General features: G+C 39.3%; 1 protein-coding gene across 1 annotated transcript in view; it reads right to left on the bottom strand.

Annotated features, from left to right (window-relative positions):
- The window catches only part of WDFY2 (WD repeat and FYVE domain containing 2), a 182,279-nt gene that overhangs the window by 121,412 nt on the left and 45,296 nt on the right, over positions 1-15,571 (bottom strand). The gene's annotated exons all lie outside the window — the stretch shown is intronic.

Here is a 15,571-nt window from a genome sequence, read left to right on the forward strand (position 1 = left end):
CCTTAATTCTGAGAAGTTTGATTACTAATAAGCACTATTCCGTGTCTGCAAATAGTTTCCTTGCATTCTAGACTTGTTTTGTATATTTTGTCTTCTTTATGATTTAATTCTTAGAAGCTTTTTAAGCACAGCTTCCTGTCCTGACACAGCTGTGGGTTTTAAAGTTCCCAGACTCCCTCCCTCTCACCAGTGTTTCCCACATATCTGCTCTCCCATATTAGCGTAACTCCCTTAAAAGCCTTCGGGACTCCCCAGGCAAAATTAAGATCCAGGGTCACATTGTATCTTGCACATGTTAGGACAGTCACATTAGCACCAATGCTAGTTAGCAAGTCCATCTCCCCCTCAGATGATGAATTCCTTGAGGACTTTTAAAATTTGTATCTTTGAATATCTTTGTCTTTGATTTAATACCTACAATACTTTTATTTTGAATACATACAGTACGTAGCATAGAGGAGGTGACTGAAAAAGGTCATATAAATACAGGAAACAAAGAAAAATGGGGGCCAGCCTCATGGCCAAGTGGTTAAGTTTACACACTCTGCTTCAGCAGCCCAGGGTTTCATGGGTTCGGATCCTGGGAACAGACCTAGCACTGCTCATCAAGCCATGCTGAGGTGGCGTCCCACACAGCAGAGCGAGAAGGGCCTACAACTAGAATGTACTGGGGGGCTTTGAGGAGAAGAAGAAAAAAAAGAAGAGTGGCAACAGATGTTAGCTCAAGTGCCAAACTTTAAAAAAAAGAAAGAAAGAAAGAAAGAAAAAAGAACAAGAAATGAAAGAGAAAAGAGGAGAAAAATGAACACATTCCTGGTGCAATGGTGAAATGGTAACCCATAGGGAAGCACTGGGAATGCACCAGAAGATCAGAGAGGCTGGATAGGTTCCTGGTTACTAGTATCAGCAATGCCATCGGCTCTTCAGCCAGAGTGCCTCACAGGGAAGAGAAATGTGAGTACAAGGCTTGAACTGTCAGGCTGAGCAATTCAACAATATGAGTGTTCATCAATATCACCCATTAGGAGGACTATGGATGGAACCATTAGAGCAACAGCATAGATTTAAATATAGTTCTCGTCTCTGTCCACAGTGGGAAGGCACGGTCTGTGTCATCCTACTCACCACTATATTCCTACAGCCTGCTACAGTGGCAAACATGATAAATGCTCAACAGGAACTTAATGAAATAGTAAACTGAAAGAGCAGTGATTCAGAGGATGCCCCTGGCTGCCACTGTTTTGAATCTGTAGATAAATGAACTGCTCTCTTCCAGCGTAGCCACATGTAACAAAATGGCCAAGAATTTTAAACCTTAAAAACACAGCAGAGCTGGGAGAAGGAGAGAATGGGGAGTTATTGTTTAGTGGGTATAGAGTTTCCGTTTGGGAAATGGATGGTGGTAATGGTGCAGAACATTGAGAATAGATTTAATGCCACTGAATTGTACACTTAAAATGGTAAAAAAGGGGCCAGGCTGGTGGCATAGCAGTTAAGTTCATGTGCTCCACTTTGGCAGCCCAGGGTTCATTGGTTCGGATCCTGGGCAGGGACCTACGCATGGCTTATCAAGCCATGCTGTGGCAGGCATCCCACTTATTAAATAGAGGAAGATGGGCAAAGATGTTACCTCAGGGTCAATCTTCCTCAGCAAAAAGAGGAGGATTGGCGGCAGATATTAGCTCAGGGCTAATTTTCCTTAAAAAAGGAAAAACGGTAAATTTTCTATTATGCCTATTTTACCAAAATAAAATAAAACTTTAAAAAAAAGAAACAGCAGAATGACTATCTCTCTAAAACTGTAATCTTCATAGAGTTGCCAAAGATGCCACAATTAGAAGATAGCTGTGGACAGACTGGTCCTGGAGCAGGTCAGGAAAGAGCATCCTCGCTGAGAATGTGTACAAGGAATTCATCTGCCCACTCCAGCAGGTAGGGGAGCAGAGTACCCATCCAGCATTCAAATCCAACTTGAACTTAAAGAGTTTGTAGGAATTAGACTTGATATCCTATGAAAACAGGAACAAAAGAGAGTTTCTGAACCATGTGTAAGTGGGTAAGGTTACATAATGAAAGGGGATATTTTCAAAAGACTACTGTGGCAGTAGTAAGCAACTTGGATTACACAGGAGAAAAATGAAAGGCTGCAAGACTAGTTGAGAGCCTACCATAGTGATCAACATGTTAGAATACAGCAGTAGCAGGAGAAAAAGGAGGAAGAATCAAACCCTAGACACATTTCTAAGAAGGAATCAAGTGAAGGAGAAGAAGCCAAAGGTGGCTAGCTTTCCAGTCTGCAGAGCCATACTGATGATGAAGGCAGACTGTGGCAGATGTCACTAGCCCGTATTTTAAAACAAGAAAAGGCTTCACCAAGTCAAATCACTTTTCCAAGAAAAAAGAGAAACTGGAAAATCTCATTGATTTCCAGCAGTGTGACAGAATAGACACTCTGAAAGACTTTCTGGATTAAAACAATCAAAATGCTAAGAAAACTTAGTAGAATTTGCTTTTCTTTTTATTGTTATTTTAAAACAGTGCCAACTTGTTTGAAAGTGAGTAATATGCAGATCCACAAAACTCTAGGCAATAAAGGAGTTTTAAACAGGCTTTTTTTTTTTTGAGGAAGATAGCCCTGAGATAACTACTGCCAATCCTCCTCTTTTTGCTGAGGAAGACTGGCCCTGAACTGACATCCATGCCCATCTTCCTCTACTTTATACATGGGACGCCTATCACAGCATGGCTTTTGTCAAGTGGCGCCGTGTCTGCACCCGGGATCCGAATCGGCGAACCCCGGGCTGCTGAGAAGCAGAATGTGCTTACTTTAACCACTGCACCACCAGGCCGCCCCAACAGTTTTTAACCTTAGGAGTTTATGTTGGACCTTGGAGATAAGTATCTACTTTAATGCCATATGAGGCATGGGATATAGGAGAAAAGGCCTAGGGCCTGACCAACATGGGGAGTCTAATAAGAGACCCTATTTAAGCTGAGATTCCAAAGGCTACACCCTTAGTGCAAGAGTTTATAAGAAATAAATCCCCCCATGCAGAAATGGGACAGCAAGGAAACTTGTCTGGAAAAAAGGAAACAAAAGTAAAAAATCAAGCTGTTCTCCACAAGCTCACCCTCATAAAAGATTCAGTACAAATTTAATCTACTTGTGCCATCTGAAAAACCTCAAGTGGAGAATTTAATTTTAAGTGGTCCTAGATTTACAATGTCCTCAGGCAACCAGTAAAAGCAAAAGCAAACCCCGTCTTACAGAGAAGCTCAACTTCAAGACCTTAAAAAATTCCCCCAGGGGCCGGCCTGGTGGTATAGCAGTTAAGTTCGCACGTTCTCCTTCTCGGCAGCCCGGGCTTCGCCGATTCGGATCCCGGGTGCAGACATGGCACCACTTGACAAAAGCCATGTTGTGGTAGGCGTCCCATGTATAAAGTAGAGGAAGATGGGCATGGATGTCAGCTCAGGGCCAGTCTTCCTCAGCAAAAAGAGGAGGATTGGCAGTAGTTAGCTCATGGCTAATCTTCCTCAAAAAAAAAAAAAAAATTTCCCCAGATGAAGTTCTAAGGAAAATTAGTGGATCACAATAAAAACAAAAAAGACAAGCCTCACAAGGAAACTAGGTATCAGAGAGAGAACCAGCAAAAATAAAAGCACAAAAAGAGACTAACCAAGACTTCAGATACTAAAATCATCAGAAATAGAATATAAAATCACTACATTTAACGTAGTTCAACAATAAAAGAGAAGGTGTAAAAACAAACACAGAGTAGGCAAATTGGAAAAAGAACCAAATAGAACATCCAAAATGAAAAATATGATATTATTGAAATTAAAATTTTAATGGACAAATAGAACAGATTAGACACAACTGAAGAGAGGGTTTATAAACTAGAAGATAAATCAAAAACAATCTATAATACAGTCCTCACAAAGACAAAGATATGGAAAATATTAAAAGTTGGAAAACATGAAAGACAGAGTGAAAAAGATTAGAAGGAGAAGGTCTAAGATATGTGTAATTGTTAAGAATAATAGAGAGAATGGGGAAAAAGGCAATAGTTGACAGACAATGGCTCACTCTTAAGAAATTTTGAAAGATGCCAATTCTAAGATAAAGACAGTAACAGGAAATTAGCCCAGATCAGATCAAAAGTTACCATTTTCTCACCTAGGTGAACTGTTCATACTATGACAGTGACTGTAACTCAGCTACACTCCTATTTTCCTGATATCCTAGAAGCTCACACAAAGAAAATATTCTCTAGGAATGCACGTGGGCCTTGTTAGAGATAATAGGAATCTAGGCATGCATCGTTAGATCATAACCACTTTTCTTTGCTGTTCATGTTCTCATAAGAAATATGCCATATACATTTTTCAATACCACCTCTTATATTTCAATGATTACTAGAAAGGTTCCACGAATAAGATGGACACAAGTTAGGCCAGCCCTAGTTGTCTAGTGGTTAAGATTCAGTGCTCTCACTGCCTCAGCCTGGGTTCATATCCTGGTCAGGGAACCACACCATTCGTCTGTTGGTTTCACACTACGGCAGCTGCATGTTGCTGTGATACTGAAAGCTATGCCATCAATATTCAGACAAGATCAGGCACATTCAGGGTGGTATGGGCATAAACCCATCAATATTTCAAATACCAGCAGGGTCACCCATGGTGGACAGGTTTCAGTAGAGCTTCCAGACTAAGACAGACTAGGAAGAAGGACCTGGCCACCCACTGCTGAAAAAATTGGCCGTGAAAACTCTGTGAATAGCACTGGGGCATCACCTGATATAGTACCAGAAGGTGAGAGGACGGCACAAAAAGACCAGGCAGGGTTCCGCTCTGCCGTACACAAGGTCACTAAGAGTTGGAAACGACTCAACGTCACTAACAACTAAGTTAGGCAGAACATGATTTTGGGAAATAACTCCCACTAATGAAATTAAATAGAGTAGGGCAGAAAATATAAAGTCCATCCATTTTGCCTGCCCTCCTCTAATTCTCTTTATCCTTTACAAAACACCCTAAGGTTAGTAAAGCAAAGATATAATCATTCCCAGTGGATGTGTGACGGTGTGAGATATCCAGAGGAATTAAATGATTTGATGAAAGTTACAGAGGAAGATGGTGGGAAAAGTCACATCAAAACCCTATTGTCTAAAATACAGTGTGTGAACCTTGTTTGGATACTGCTCTGAAGAAATGAACCATAAAAAACTATATGCTCAAATTAGGGAAATTTGAACATGTTAAACAATATTAAGAAATTATTGTTAATATAGTTCTACATCATAATAGCATTATGGAATGTAGAACAAGTTATCATTTATGGGATTAACAGATGAAATGAAATAGTAATCTAAAATTCATTTAAAGTGAATCCCAGCACACCTACCCCACAAAGGATGGAGTGAGGAGATATGTGAAACAAGATTGGCAAAAGGTTGATCACTGAAACCAGGTAATGGGTCCATCATTATTTTCATGTGTTGTATATGCTTGCAATTGTCCATGATAAATTGTTTTTAAAAATCTTGCAGTCTTAACTCACACCAACAACTATATATAACTCTATGTAAAAGAAAGGCATAGCCTCCTTCGGGAGTACAGAGAGATTATGAACAGAGAAATAGTAATGGATATTAATGCAAGTAGTATTAAACACTTTTGTCATCCACTTGGCAATGTGAATTGGTTTAATATCCTTTGTTGGTATTGTGAAAGATGACATGAGTGGAGTCATATTAAAATAGACCCAGAGCAGCCATTTCAGAGGAACTGCCTTGCATGTCTTGTTTTCTTTATCTCCCAAACTAGACCAAACTGCCAACATTACAAGAAGTCAGTAACGACAAGAAAATCCTAGTTGTAAGGACTAATAAAACTGAACTTTGCTCAAGACCAAATTGCTAACCAATCAATGAAGTACAAGTCTACCCTTTTGCCTGATGACCGAATCAAGCCTATCTGTGACGTATAAACCTAGCCTTACCTAGCTTACCATTGGAAGCACCAATGAACTCTTCTTTAATACAACTTACCTCATCTTCCTTTTTCCCATAGAAACCCTGAGAACTTCTCCTGTAACTGGGATACTTTTTGGCTTTCTACCTGAATCTGTGCTCCCTGAATTGCAATTTTTTGATCACAAATAAACACTTTGCTGCTTAAACTGGTTTCTGTTTTTACAGGGAAAAAAATATTAATAAATAGTTCACAGAAGAAGCACCCTTTATTTCTAGAGAATAGATAATTTCTGGGTCTCTAAAATGAATGAACAACCTTTAAAAAATTATGCTTAAAAGGTGTAAAGAGTTGAGCCAAATTATCTAAGATACACACCCAAAAGAAAGTGGTACAAATTACCAGAATAATCCTTCTAGAAAATTTCTTAAAGTTCTCATGTTAAATATTCTCGATACACAAATTACAGTAGCATATGGCAATGAAAAAGACGACAAATAGCGTATGCGCTGACCTGAAGTTAGCAGAGTGGATGAAAATGTCTATTTTCTGCAGTGCTTAAATGTATTTCATTAGGAGACTGAATTCTCCTCACTACTGGGAAACACTACACGGGATAAAAGAATTCAGATTCCACATTAAATAATCTACATTATTTCGAATATCCATCCATCTGCTCTCCTTTATGACAAAGAGACAAGTATTGAGCTTTTAGATGGAATCATAAAAACCCTTATAATCCAGCCTATTTTACAAAGGAACTAAGACTAATCATATTTCTCACAAATTTTAAATGCATCTGACATGCTTTGTAGTAGTACAAAGAGAGATAAAACAGGAAAATCAAAAAGACAATGATACTACATCTTTACTCTGCCAAGTCAAATAAACATAAAACAGCAGCTATTGCCGCTACAATTTTGTTTGATATAAAGTGATGATTTAGCATGAGCAGTTGAAAAATCTCATGTTATCTTGAAAAATCACAGTATACAGATATCCTCTCCTCCTATAATCAACCTTTCTTCCTGCCTGTTTGAGATACATAATGTATATTCATGAATGTTAATAAATCCCATAAATCAAAATCACACTAACTTTCCTTCCATATTGAACCTTCCTAGTAAGCTTCCATAGAATTTCCTTGATATATCAAAGTACATGGTGTAAAAAAGTGCAGATGAACCTACAATAGCAGAATCTCTTTATATGTTGGTTGAAGAAAAGTCTATTACTAGAAATAATTCATTATATCTTGACTTTCCTTGGAAAATGCTTTATTTAAACCATGCCAACAGAAAAACTTACATGTAAACTCAAATGCACGGAGAAGCCAGAGAAACAGAAATTTCTGTCCGTCAATCAATCTTCATTTATGTTTTTATGGGAGAAGTCAGGTAAAAGTAACAGCTGAAACTAAATTATTTTCTAAAATTCTTTTCAAGAATTCATTAACTTGCAAAAAGATTCTGAAATTCATAAGAATCTCGAGCTGAGGCTGACATACGAGATAGCCCCTCCACCAGAAGCCATTCTGTAAAGCAAGTATGATATATCAATTACTGCTCTACATAATATGCAGCAGTATTGAGCTAATCCCTGCAAAAATAAAAGTCCAAGAAGCTTCAGCAGGACCCAATATTTTTACTAGCCAGCATTCTCCCAAGGAGTTATACATGTAATAAAATGAATGAAATCAGCATTTTCTGACTCACACAGCTCTTCATGAATGGGTACTTAAGTGTGAAGATGGATTAACTCTCTGATCTCATTTTAATGAGTTTCTCTTTGTCTTTGAGGGACTACACTGCACAGATGCTCAATCACTCTACAGTCATTTAAATCAATCCATTTAAGAGTTCTGAGAACTGCGCCAACTTGCACTTATTTGGGCAGACTAAATGCACCAAAATTTAAGGTTGGAGAATAATTTAAATAATGTTAAGTTACCTCTTGCATCCAATAGGTTGCTAACCCCTGTCAATCGTATCTCCCTAATGTAACTAAAATCATTCTCTCTGCTGTCTACACTGCTTTAGTCACACTCTCATTGATACCCACAAAGCCTCCTAGCTGGTCTCCTGCCTCCCATTTCACCCTTCTCTGATCCCTTCACCCAGTCACTGAAGTCATCTTTCTCAAATGCAAATCCAATTATGTCACAACCTTTAAAGATATGGGGATCAAGCCCAACCCCACGATCTACCAGGTCCACCAGGATCTGACCCCGTCTGCTTCTCTGGCCCCACCCATCCTAGCTGCCCAATATTCTACCAAACTACTTAGTTCTCTAACTCAGTAATGGCCAAACTTTTGGTTGGATTTCACAGGTGAGGAAAACTCAAAAACAAAACCTAAGTGGGTGAGCGGTTAGTTAAACATAGGGTTGTCAGCTTTTTATTTTACCAAGAAAAAAAATTTTCTAACAAAAACAAAATCTACAATTTGCTAGCACTTTCATTTTACAGAAAGTTAAGGAGGATATGATCTTAGAATTATAAAACAAATAAATTTGATTTTAGATATAAAAAGCTCATTATATTGTCCTTTTTTTTACTTCACTGCACATTGGTGAAAACTCTTGCATGAACTTGTTCAATGAAACCACTGCCCTCACTCATACCTTTATGCATGTGCACGTGCTGACCCTCTGCTGAAGCATCTGTTTCTCTCCCACCTCCCTTTTCACCTGCATAACTAGTACTCATCCTTCAACATTCACCTTGTAGGGTGTGATATTGTGATTTATAATAAGAAATACATATTTGGTTGTCAACCAGGGTCCTGGCACAGAGCTCCCAAAACCCTTGTAATTTGCTAGTGTTGAGTGTGATAAAGATTCTTTTGTTATGTTAATGAGGTGACTTTTGGAAAGGACCTGAGGGTGAGGGCTGGTTTTCAGGAGAACCAGCCATGTGATCAGGGGATTGGAAATTTCAGTCCTACCCCCTGATTTCCAGTGAGGAGAGTGGGGCTTGAGGTTGAATCGATTGCCTACACTTGATGTCTTAGTCAATCGTGACCAAAGAATGAAGCCTCCATAAAAATAAAAAAAGGACAGTTTGTCGGCCCTATTTTTGGAGAGTGCCCACACTGGGGAACCAGAACACTTCCAAGTGCCACCATGCTGCCCCAAGCTCCATGAGGGCAGAAGCTCCTTTTTTTTGGCACCTTGCCCTATGTATCTCTTCATCTGGTTGTTGATTTGTACCCTTTAATATCCTTTGTAATATATTAGTAATTGACTAAGTAAAATGTTTGAGTTCTGTGAGCCATTATAGCAAATCAGTCAGTCAGAAGAAGAGGTAACAACCTGGGCTTGAGGCTGGTGTCTGAAGTGGAAGGCGGTCTTATGGGACTGAGCTCTTTACCTATAGAATCTGATTCTATCTCCAGGTAGACAGTATCAGGACGGAGTTGAATTCTCAGACACCCTGCTGGTGTCTGAGAACTGCCTGTTGGTCTGGGGAAGTCTCCACACACCAACGTTGGAATTGAGTCCAGGAACCCCTTTATATAGGAAGTCGTTTTCAAATTTTAATGTGTGTAAGAATAACCTAGGGATTTTGTAAAATGCAGATTCTGGTCACAAAGATTTTTGTCCTATGTTTCTTCCAGAAGCTTTATCATTTTAGGTTTTACCTTTAAGTCTAGGATGCATTTTGTATTCATTTTTGTATATGTATGAGGCAGAGATTGAAATTCACTTTTTTTATATGTGGATATACAACTGTTCCAGAACCATTTGTTGAAAAGACCATCCTTTCTCCACCGAATTGCCTTTGCTCCTGTGTCAAAATCAACTGACCATGTAGATATGTGCATCTCTTTCTGGATTCTCTATTCTGATGCATTGATCTACTCGTCTAGGCCAAGGTATCTCACACATATCTTGAAGGCTCATGATCCAAAGACAAAAAGCATTCGGTGAACCTGAGAAAGAACCTGGAATGTCCTGGACTTCCTTGATGTTTGTCTGTGTTTTCTTCCTCCTGCTATGTTATATCCACTATCGTTACTAAAGCCTTAGGTAAGTATACTTTGCGAAGTCTTGCAAATCCCTTCAATTCACTGACCCTGGGTAACTGCTGCAATGATTTTGCTTTCTGTGATTAAAAAGACAGAACACAAAGCCAAAGAGCTGGCTGTTTTCCATCCTCCCAAAATAGGCAAGATCAATTCCCTCTCTGCCCTCTGCTAGGATTGGCACTTCCCAGATTATAGTGATCATGGCCTACAGATCTGTTTTGATAATAACCAGTTAACCATGGCCAAGATAACTAAAATAATTGTAAAGTGGGGAATTTTTTAGTCTAAAGCATGTTTACAAATCAGAGTACTGAGTTCAAGTGTGCACGCATGAATGTGAGCTACAGAAGATGGCTGAAGCTAAGTGACACATCGACCTGAAAATGAGTAAAACCCAGCAAAGCCAAAATATTTAAAGAAATATCACCAACTGTCCAACAGACAATTGTCAGGCTTCCTGTATATAAAAGAAGACAAAGGTGGGCATCCAGCACACTGTAAAAAAAGCGAAACTTTTTTACATTGTAAGAAGAGTGAAACTTCTGGTGGGCATATCTGCCATTAAGAGAGTTAAGCCAGATCAAAGTGTACGCAGGCGCTTCCACAATATGAGAAGGGAGTTACATGTTGGCACCGCCCAGCTTTGGGGATACCAGAAGAGACATGGAGAGTGGTGGTATGGTTAGAGTAAAGCTTCCACCTCTCCTTCTATTAGTTGAGAAAGTTAAATAATAGTAGTAGAAGGAATAATAACAACTGTTGAGGACTGAATGTTTGTGTCCCCTCAAAATTCAGACATTGAAATCCTAACCCTCAATGTGATGGTATTAGGAGGTAGGGCCTTTGGGAGGTAATTAGGTCATGGAGGTGGAGCTCTCATGAATGGGATTAGCGCCCTTATAAAAAGAAACACCAGAGAGATGATCTCTCTCTCCACCATGTGGAGATACAACAAGAAGACTGCCATGTGTAAACCAGGAAGAGGGCTCTCACCAAGAACCAGACAATGCTGGCATCTTGATGTCAGACTCCCAGCCTCCAGAACTATGAGAAAACCACCCAGTCTATGGTAATTTGTTACAGCAACCCAAACTAAGACAACAACATACTGAGCATTTGTTACATAAGACATATTGTCTTTTACTTGCTTTCCTTCATTTAATCCTCATAAAAGTTCTAGGCAGGAGATTCTGATTTCATTTCCATTATAGAAATGAGGAAGTACAGTGTACAGACCCTAACCTGCCTGGCCCTGGTCCTCAAGCCAGTGAGAGGAAGAACCAGGAATTAGCCCCCGGCAGTCTGACTCTGGTGGTTTAGAGGTTAAGATTCGGGCTCTCTCTGCTGCCGCCCAGGTTCATTTCCCCTTCAGGGAACCACCCATCTGCCGGTTGTCATATTGTGGCAGCTGCATGTTGCTGTGATGCTGAAAGCTATGCTACCAGGCATTTCAAATACCAGCAGGGTGACCCATGGTGGACAGGCTTCAGCAGAGCTTCCAGACTAAGACAGACTAGGAAGAAGGGCCTAGCCACCCACTTCTGAAAAAATTGGCCATGAAAACCCTATGAATAGCAGCAGAGCATTGTATAGAGCACTAGAAGGTGAGAAGATGGTGCAAAAGGACCAGGCAGGGTTCCACTCTCCTGTACACAGGGTTGCTAGGAGTCATAATTGACTAGACAGCACTAACGACAAGGTCTGACGCTGAAGGCTGTCTTAACTTACCACCATACAATTTCTGAAGTTGCTGACTGCTCAGAGAGAGAAATAAATCAGACCATGGGGACAGAGGGTAAAATGGAGGAAGCCCGGTAAAGTTTTCACTATTTAGATAACAGAAGACAGGAACCAAAGAAAACAGCTTCCAGGCATTTAGAGCACCTTGCCCAATGCATTAGTCAGGTCTGGATTTGATCACTTCTAATATGCCTAGCGGTAAGGAGACAAAAAACATGCTGCTCTGTGAAATTCTCTCAGTTACACAAAGCTGCTGTGCTTCTCAGGCTGGCGTGGAAAATGATCAACTCTTCTTATGCCATTTAAAAGGATTAGGGCTTCCTTAGAGGGCAACTATATGTATTCCTCTACAGTCTCCAACTCTGAGCTTTGTTAGTGTGGATGAAATCCACTTAATCCAACCATAACAGGTCCAAGTGCTTTGATCAGTACACAGATGTTCTAGCAAAAAAGTCCTCCTTGCTCTACTAAGGTTATTTCCTGGTACTGAATATGTGAGAAAAATTAGCCTTTTCCACTCTTAAGGCACTATTAGATATTAGAAATTTATAAAAGTTTAATGGACCTTAGTCTGAATATTCATGGCATTTTAAAAATCTTTGTTTGCTAAAAGGCCGAAGTATTACTTTTCCTTCATTTTGAAAACATGTACTGATTACTTATCACAAACCAGGCCTAGTACTAGAAACACAGAGAGAGTAAAAATGGGGTCCCAGCCCTCACAGAGCCCACAAAGTCAGGTTTTCATCCATTCTTTCTCAAAAACACACCTTCAGGGCTTTGCAAGACTACACTATTAGTTCTGGACATTGTTATTTATAGAATTAAAGCCATGTCTCTGCTTGGAAATAAAGGAGAAAGAAGATCCTGGAGGAGGAGAATCTTACAGTTTTTTGGTCTCCAGTTTCAGAAGCAGGACTCAAAAATTAAAAAGTCTATGTTACATAAGGCAAGAGATTTTAAGACGTAATAATAATAACTAACATTTAGTGAGCACTTACAGTGAGCCAAGTTCAGTTTTAACCACTTTATGAGAATTATTTGATTTAATCTTTACATGGGTCCTACAGACTGGCACTATCACAATGTCCATTTTTAAGATGATGAAACTGAGGTACAGAAATTAAAGGAGCTAGAATTCAAAACCAGGCAGCCTGTCTCCAAACCGCAAGCTCTTAACAACTATTCCTGCCACTGAAGAAAGATTCAAATATCATAGCACTGTACCAGATTAAACAGACTGACCAGTGGAAAGAACTAAAAGCCCAGAAACAGACTCAAGTATATACACTAATTAGCATCCTAAAAAGTTATTACAAATAATGAGTGAAAAATGAATTATACAATAAAAGGTGCTGCCCTAATTATTTAATTATTTTGTTCCAAAAAAGTGAACCCTTATCTCACACCAGTTATTAAAATAAATTTCATTGGTTTACAGAATTATATGTGAGTATCTGGAACCAAAAGGATGCATATGACTCTCTTTCCTCATCACTTCTTGCTAAAATGACCCAACTAATTCGATAGGGAAAATTCTTCACCGCCAACTGGCCACTTAACAAGAGCCCTATCCACAAACCTGAACCCTTAAGGAGAGTCACAAGAGATGGTTTAGGAAAGAGCACAGTGAGTGAAGAGCCTAATTCACAGCCAGTCCCTGGAACATCAACAATAAAACTGCTGCCGTTAATCACTTATTGACAGCAGACACCCTACTAAGTGCCCTAAGCCATTAACAAATTTCAGTATTATTATATAGACAAGTAATCTGGTGCTCAGAGGGTTAAACAAGATGCCCAATGTTAAACAGTAACAAAGCTAGGATTGGAAGAGAATGGCTATCGGACTCAAGCTTGAACTCTCACTCCACTACACAGAGGGGCCAGGTCCACCACGATTCTCTCTTCAGAGCAAGCAGCCAGTTCCTGGACTAGAGCAGAGGCTGGAAGCAAGACAGTGCTGGACAAAGCCATGCTGCAGCTTCTGCCTGCATGCCAGGCCAGGCAGCTATTCACGGGCAAGGGAACCTACTCTAGTAGGCTCAGAGCTGCCAAGGCAACACAAAAGGAAGACTGTTCTGTGACAAAGGGGAACTCTGCCCTGCAGCTGTCTCCCACTGCTACAGCTCCAGCCCTACCCCACACAAACTACTGGAACTCTAAGCTGCTGATGAGAAATTACAATAAATCTAACTTTCCCCCTATTTTTGCCCGTAATACAAAGAACTGAACAACGACCTACACCATCTCTGACAAAGCATATTTCAGCTACCAATATTGAACAAACTAGACCGCACTTGGCAGATGAGCAAACAGAAGAAAAGTCTCAGATATTTTAAGAGAAGTGGAATAATCTAAATAATTGGGGTAACTGCAAGAAACAAGACACGTTTACAAATTTTAAAATTTACATTCCCAGTGAGCTTCAAAAGAACAGGGAATCACTAATAGAAATGGTACTACAATGAAAGGTGAGAAAGCAGCAACAGGAAATAGTATTTTAAGGTGAAAAGTAAAACTGGTGGCCTAAAGAGTAGAGGCAGTGAAATGCAGACCGGCTACTGAAGAAAACCAAGTTGTGCCCAAGAAGATCTGCTCAACAAAATCTCCCAGAGCTCACGGGAAAATAATGAAAAACTGGAAATTATCAGTGAAAAAGATAACACCTGAATAACAGATCCAGAAGATCAAATATGTGTAGTAGGAATTTTGGAGAGAGAAAATGAAACAAGGGAGAAATAATATTAAGTTAAGGAGAAGTAATAATTACGTAAATAATGGGGGAGGGGGGACTTAAAAATGAGTCTTTCAAACTGAAATTATTTACTCAGAGCTTGGCAGAATTAATCATGAAAGATTCACACATCCCAGAACTCCTGAATGTCGGGGGGCAAGGGGGGAGATATCCAACAGACATCTGAACCTCCACTGAGATTTAAAAAAAAGAATATGAATAAGATGATGTCAGGCTTCTCATCTGCCATACTAACTGCTAAAAGACAATGGGAGTAAGATTTATGGGACTCTGAAGGGAAAAGACTGTGGCCTAAGAATCCTAAATTTAGCTAAACTATCAATGCTGTAATTATTATAAGGCAGAAGAAATACGTTAATAAACATAGAAGGACTCAAAAATATACTTTCCACATATCCTTTCTGGAAAAAAATTCTTAAGAAAGGGAGGATAAACAATCAATTGAAAAAACAAATCAGAATAAAGAACTCAAGAAAGTAGAAGATATATAGAAGCATAAAAGAAATAGCAGTGAGCAATAAAGCTAATAAAACTAGAGTGACCTAAATTATGTATGCTAATAGTATTGAAATCATGATACAAATATTCAGCAAAGATGCCTAAAGGAGCTAAATGTAAAAAAAAATAGTATGAACAAACATTCCTAATTATTTCAACAAAATTTAGGTGGTAAGAAGAAGAAAGAAAGAATGTGCTGAAGCACTCATATACTCATATAGGTTAGGGACCTCCACAGACACTGTTTCAATAATAAATAAGTTCCAATTTTAAATGTACCCACCATTAGAACAAAAATTAGACATATACCTCCCAAGTCACAAAGAACTGTTTTCCTTCTTTAAAAGAAAGGAAAACTTGATAAATAAAACAAGACAAAACTCAGAAAAAGGTAAACAATGAAAGCATAATAACTTGAAAACCTAATACAAGATGCCAAGAGTAAGAGCAAAGATTCAGTGAACACGAACGGGTTAAGCAACGTAACAAAGGAGGAACACAAACTGGGTGAAAAGAGCCAGAGGCCACTCACTTCCCGGGTTCTTAAATGAGGCCTTGTGTGCAAAGG

This window comes from Equus caballus, chromosome 17 (assembly GCF_041296265.1).
Source record: "Equus caballus isolate H_3958 breed thoroughbred chromosome 17, TB-T2T, whole genome shotgun sequence".
Taxonomy (NCBI): domain Eukaryota; kingdom Metazoa; phylum Chordata; class Mammalia; order Perissodactyla; family Equidae; genus Equus; species Equus caballus.